Source organism: Lycium ferocissimum, chromosome 4 (genome assembly GCF_029784015.1).
Source record: "Lycium ferocissimum isolate CSIRO_LF1 chromosome 4, AGI_CSIRO_Lferr_CH_V1, whole genome shotgun sequence".
Taxonomy (NCBI): Eukaryota; Viridiplantae; Streptophyta; class Magnoliopsida; order Solanales; family Solanaceae; genus Lycium; species Lycium ferocissimum.
In genome coordinates, this window is record NC_081345.1 from 61020355 (window position 1) to 61027452 (window position 7098).

Genomic DNA, 7098 nt, shown 5'->3' on the forward strand with positions numbered 1-7098 from the left:
AAAACCTTCCACACCATCAAAATAGAAGATCAAACTCCAAAACCCTAAGCTAACTCATGGAAGATGGTTGTTTTTGCTTCTATTTGAGATTGTGGTGACTTAGGTCTTGAAATAAGTTGAGTGAGGTGAAGTTCTTCTATTAAAAGGTATGTTCTTCATCTTATTTCTTATGATTGAGTTGACTTAAAGGTTTAATAAGTCTTGGGAAAGGAAAAGAATCATGGTAGAGAAGTCACAAGGTAAAATTGAAGTTGGTGGCTATGAGTTGAATTTGGAAGGGAATTTTGGATTAATTTAAGTATAGTTTGAATGAAATCTTTTGATTATGGTATTTTTGATGTTGTTATTGTTGTTTAGGAGTTGTTTTGGAATTTGGTGGAAGTAGATAAAATAGGGGAAATGTTGTCCAAATTCCGCTAGCTCACTAATTACTCCAGTTTAAACTTATAAGTGTTTTCAAGACTTAACTCTAGTATGAATCCTCTTGAATGTAGATTTGCGAGCTTGGGAGGAAAAACATTAAGTAGCTAAGAAGACGAAAAGGTATGTTAAGGATAACCCTTTCTTTCTTATGGCATGATCACTTCGATACGAACATATCTTACAAATGTCCTCCATGATGAATCCATTTCTAGAAATACTAAAGATTATAGTTCTTGATGTTCTTATGATATTATTGAACTTTGTTTCACGATTATTGATGTTGTTCATTGTTGTTGTTACACCTCGTAGTTTTGTACGTTGAGATTCATTAGGTGTTAATTGTTCAATTATGGACACTGGAGATATTTCCTAGGGTATATGAGGTTATACGTGTCTATCTTATAGTTATGGGGGCTTAAGTTCATGTAATAGGTCATGGAAGGATTGGAGAACAAGTGAATCAAGGAAACTAAGTTGTTGGAATTTAGAGAAAGGATGGGCAAGATTTCGTATGATAATTTTAAGCCAACATGGGGAAAGAATATATTTTAGTATATGAAGAGTTTTGAAGTAACGTAAAAACCTAAAATGAAGTTCATGAAGTCTAGTTTCCAACGCAACAAACTGCTCATCGATAGGACATCGGAGTAGAGAGTTATGGACGTTACAAGTTAGGTTGGCAGAGTAGAGGCGCGCAGCTACAGTGCACGAAAATTCTAGGTCGGTGCAAACCGACTCAAGAACACTATAAAAGGGGGTTTACCCCTTATTTTTTTATCCAAACACCCCTAAATATATCCCAAATTCTCTAGAACATTTCCCCAACTTCCGTCCATAAAATTTTACCACAAATCAAGTAAAATCTTAGGATTTAGCATTAGGTGTTAGTTGTTCAATTGTGGACACTGGAGATATTTCCTAGGGCATATGAGGTTATATGTGCCTATCTTATGGTTATGGGGGTTTAAGTTCATGTAATAGGTCATGGAAGGATTGGAGAACAAGTGAATCAAGGAAACTAAGTTGTTGGAATTTTGGAGAAAGGATGGGCAAGATTTCGTACCATAATTTTGAGCTAACTTGGGGAAAGAATATCATTAGTATATGAATAGTTTTGAAGTAAAGTAAGAGCCTAAAATGAATTTCATGAAGTTTAGTTTCCAACACAACAAACCGCTCGTCAATAGGACATCAGAGTAGAGAGTTATGGACGTTACAAGTTAGGCCGGCGAAGCAGACGGGTGCAGCTATAGTGCACGAACGCGCAGCTACATTGCGCGAAAATTATAGGTCGGTGCAAACCGACTCTAGAACACTATAAAAGGGGGTTTACCCCTTATTTTTTCATCCAAACACCCCTAAATATATCCTAAATCCTCTAGAACATTCCCCTAACTTCCTTCCATAAAATTTTAGCGAAAATCAAGTAAAATCTCTGTGTGCCCATCATGGCTCTCTGGTTGGGTCGTGACAAAAGTGGTATCAGAGTAGTTCTGTCCTAGGGTTGTCTACGAGCCGTGTCCAGTAGAGTCTTGTTTATCGGTGTGAAGTGCACCATACTTATAAACAGGAGGCTGCAGGGCATTTAGGATCGTTACCCTTCTTTGTTTCCTAGATCGTGCTATAGAGCTGAGTCATAGGGTATAAATCTTCAACCCTGACCTCTGTTGTTTTACAGTTTGACGACGACTCTTTTAGAAGGGATTACAGGTGATATGAGGATTGCAATGATGACAGGAGGAGGATTAAATTACACTTTGGAGGAGGACCCAAGTGAGGATGTACCCTTTATTGAGACAGACCCGTCGGGTGTTCAGTATGAATCAGTGCTATAAATATCATCGACTTTGATAAGAGTAAAGGAGCCAGAAGAAGCCCTGATGTTGTCAGTTCCTTCTTTGGCCATAGCTGGGTAAGGAAGGAAGAGGTCAATGCTGGGAATTGATCCCCAAGCTTCGGATTATAGTAGGTCAGCAGAGAGTGTAGGGCTTTTTGAGAAACCTGGGAGTTTGCAACCTGAGGACCCTATTAACCAAGACTTGATGGCATCTTTGAAGCAAGGTTCAAATGAAGGTGGTGGCAGACCGGACAGGTTAGTATAGTTGGTACATTTTTAGAAGATTCGAGTGGCGATGAACAACCAATAGAGGGACAGCAGGAAGGAGAATATTCCCAGTCCATGTTAAAGCAATTTGTGTCAGATCAGGGTTCTAGAGTGGAGCTATGGAAAGGCTCATATCTATTGGAATTTTAGGATCAGAGCAACTACTGATGGAAGGTATATCTGTCACTTTCATAGAGTGTTAAAATTAAGCGATTATGATTTTGATATGTTTTATGTTATGCAATAACGGTAAGCCATAATGCCCCAATAATTATATTAAGGAAAGGAGAGAGAGCAGTGTTAAAGAGGAACCTTAAGTGAAATCTGTGGTTAGACGATGGGTTAAAATTGTGAATATGTTGAGAGAACAATGGAAAAGATATGTTATGGTATTAAGGTAATAGTATGATTAATTAGGAAGGCATGTGTGGGGAACATAGTTCGATGAAGAGGTTATATCTACAGAATCATAAATGATGGGTATCAAGAGGAATCCGTAAGATACGAATGACTTGTAAGTAAGGAAAGATAGTATAGTACGAGGGGATTAGTGATGACGTCAAGCATAATTATTGTGGTAATATTATTTATACACCCTCCAGGATGGTATTGACATATCACGTGCAATTTCGTTAAGATAACCTCTGAAGTACACTGATAAGACTTAAAAAGAAGAGAAGTTTGATGGGATTTTCAGCTGGGCGATAGCAACGACTGTGGTTATACTGTGAGTGGTTAGCAACCTTATAACTGTTTTATTAATAAGATAACGATATGATTAGATGGGAGTTGTAATTTCCCCTCGAGATAAGAAGTGGGAAGGATAGGTATATGTTTAAATATGACACTTGAATGTCAATTTGTGGATGATTTATGAGAAGAATAAGGTAAGGCAGGAATTACGAAAACAAAAAAAAAAAAAAAAAAAAAAAAAAAAAAAAAAGAGTACCAATTGTAAGGATAATAATGCATAATTCCTAAAGGGGATAGGATACGGAATGCAAGGTTCGCTAGGGATAGTTATCGTTTTGAATGTTAAAAAGGGATATGATTGGTTAGAAGAAGTAAAAGAACAATATATGTTGTTCAATAAGTTAGATATTGACGAGGGCTTTCTTATCGTATAGAGTATATTGGCAAGATGTTATTCAAGGTACGAGTGTAAGGATATATGAAACATGAGGTTCTTCATAGGTATGTATAAGACAAAGGTAGGACCCATGTACAAAAAAAATTCCCTCCAAAAGTTTACCATCATAGGATTATTGAGCTAGCAGTACAAGGCTGATAGTTAATGAAAGAAAGTGAGAGATATTCTGGAAGAATTAACTGCATGATAGGAAATGAATGAGTTGGAAGTTCCAAGTTGATTTAAAGTACGCCCTTCATTGATGAGACGAACTTATAGTCTAAAAGAGACCTGCCTAAAGAACGAGCGTTCATGTAATGAAGAAGAGGAGGAATATTGACAATCAGGGAAGATTTTTGGAGAATAGAATTTTGTCCTAGATACTATTACAGTGATGAAATAGGAAAGTGAGTAATAGGAGAAGGGTGATTTTGGAAGGACAGTAAGGAAAATTATGCAGATCTCTTCAATGAAAGATTAGACCCATCCAGGGCCAATACGTCTATAAAAGTATGTGACCGTTTATATGTATGTGCAACCGACCAGACAGACACAGAAGATAAATAGTTATGATTAAGATTAGTTGCGGAAATTACTGGGAGTACGTACTTGCGAGAAAAAGGAGAGTTAAATGGGATGTCAAATATAGAGTAGTGGGTTAGAAGAAGGAAAGATGGGAAGATAGTAGCAAAAAGGAATTGGAAACTACCTCAAAGGAATATTACCCTAGCAGGCCGATAAAGTGTAAAGATGATTTGATGATAAACATAAGCAGTAGGTCATATGCATGACTAAATAAAAAAAATTGGGAGATAGCATTTCAAGGAAGGAATTATTCGAAGTTTCAAGATCCTGCGTAATAGGAAGTTCAGTAATGAAGAAGCAGAGAATGATTGAGTAAATTGGCACTCGAGGTAAATAAGGGATTAATACAAGGAGAACCTTAAAGGCAAAAGCATTCGAGTCAGAATCTAGTAACATATTGTTAAGGGAAGAATGCAAAGTTAACATTAGGAGAGGACTGGAATGAAAATGAATTATTCGAAGGAACACGAGTATTTGATGGTAATAGCCTATGATGAAAAAGAATAAATGTGTATGATTATGTGGAAGCGAAAGCTTATGAATGATCCGAGAATTCCAGGCCTAGAATATTCAAGAAGTAAGAGAATTAAAGTTGTGTTATAAGTAAATTGAATGAGATGCATCTAAATGAGGAATTAGGGGCTAGTGGTGGTAATGAAGAGGATAATGAGGAGCAAGTTCATGTAAGACAGCTTCATGACATTAAGATGAATAGGACAGATCTAGCACAGAAATGGATACATCCATTCTGGAAGGATATGGAATTATATGCCGCAGAGATGATAAAGGTATATGAGAAGCTTGCCAAGATCACTATAGAGATTCAACTGGTGAAGCGTAGCATAGTGGAGAATAGCAATAGCGAAATATGGTATATGTCGAGAAACTTGAGTAAAGACATAGTATCTTAGATATGGTACATCTTTAAAAACCAAAGCTTGAAAGAGTATTCATGGAAGGAGTATTTCAGTAAGGTGAATTTCTAGAATATCAGGACCAACTATAGGATAAATGTAGTGAAGTTATATGATCTATTCAGAAGTAACAAAGGTGAAATATTACAGAGTTCGTGATTCGTTAATAAATAAAGAAGAGCCTGAAAGACCGAGGAAGCAAATGGATATGTCGTTGAGGAATGAAGGAATGATAAATATGGATTTTATAATTATAAGGGATCATGTAAGCTATATATAGAATTAGTTGGTTAAGATGACCAATTGTTATGGCTGAATTTGCATATCCAGATGGCCCGTCTGAAGCTTTATAAGAATGGGAGAATATTAGATTGTTTGAGGCTTGGAATTTCATCCTGAAAATCTTTATGAGAGGTAATAACGAGGATAAGTACACTTGGATACCTTAGACTTTACAAGATGATAATCGAAGTCCTTATGAGATTTCTCCTAAGAATTGGAATCTGCATATCCGATCTTTTACACATCTATTCTCAGCAAATGTATTAAGAAATCCCCCACATTTGTACCCATCTGATGACATTCGGATTATAGAATAGTTATCGTACGAGGAAGTTCCTACTACTCTCTCAGATAGCCAAGTTCTAGGATTGTGAATTGAGAATCAGAGATTTAACCTCAGTAATAGTACTATGAAAGAATGTGAAAGGTAGGAGAGATGACTTGAGAGGCTGAGGAAGATATGAATTCCAGGTATCCATAGTTGTTCCCACTACCAGAGAAGGTTCAGACAGAGACATCATTGTCTTCAGGTGCGTAATGCTTTCTTTGAATGATTTCTTGGTCGTGTGTGGCCAATATGGGTATTAATGTTGTGGCCCTGTAAGGCACTGTATATATTTTGGGTTGTTGTGGCAGGACGGTAGTTGTACAATTATAGGGGAAACACTGGCAAAATTTTCGTAGAATTCCTAAGAGCTTAACATTCAAGGACAAATGTTTCTAAGGGCGGAGCAATGTTACACCTCGTAGGTTTGTACGTTGAGATTCGTTAGGTGTTATTTGTTCAATTGTGGACACTGGAGATATTTCCTAGGGTATATGAGGTTATATATGCCTATCTTATGGTTATGGGGGTTTAAGTTCATGTAATAGGCCATGGAAGGATTGGAGAACAAGTGAATCAAGGAAACTAAGTTGTTGGAATTTTGGAGAAAGGATGGGCAAGATTTCGTACGATAATTTTAAGCCAACTTGGGGAAAGAATATCTTTTAGTATATGAAGAGTGTTGAAGTAAAGTAAAAGCCTAAAATGAATTTCATGAAATCTAGTTTCCAATGCAATAAACCGCTCGTCGATATGACATCGGAGTAGAGAGTTATGGACATTACAAGTTAGGCCGGCGGAGCAGAGGCGGGCAGCTACAGTGAGCGAACGCAGCTACGTTATGCGCGAAATTTCTAGGTCGGTGCAAACCGACTCTAGAACACTATAAAAAGGGTTTACCCCTTATTTTTTCATCCAAATAGCCCTAAATATATCCCAAATCCTCTAGAACATTCCTCCAACTTCCGTCCATAGAAGTTTAGCGCAAATCAAGTAAAATCTCGGGATTTAGGTTTTGTCACGACCCAACTAGAGGGCCATGACGGGCACCCGAAACTAACCTACCGAGCACCTCTGAACATACATCTCATAATCATCTCACAAAGATAGCTCATGGGTATCATGATCTGTAAGGCCATATGTCACAAGATAACAACACATTTCTATATAATCATCAACCATTATGCCCATCATCACAAGCCGACAAGGCTGCCAATATATTATACAAAGAAGATGAACTAATAAGGTTAGGGGATATCTAGCTACATACATCTATCTATGAGCCTCTATATAGAATACAAGAATCCATAAAGATGGGGCAGGACTCCTCCATGCC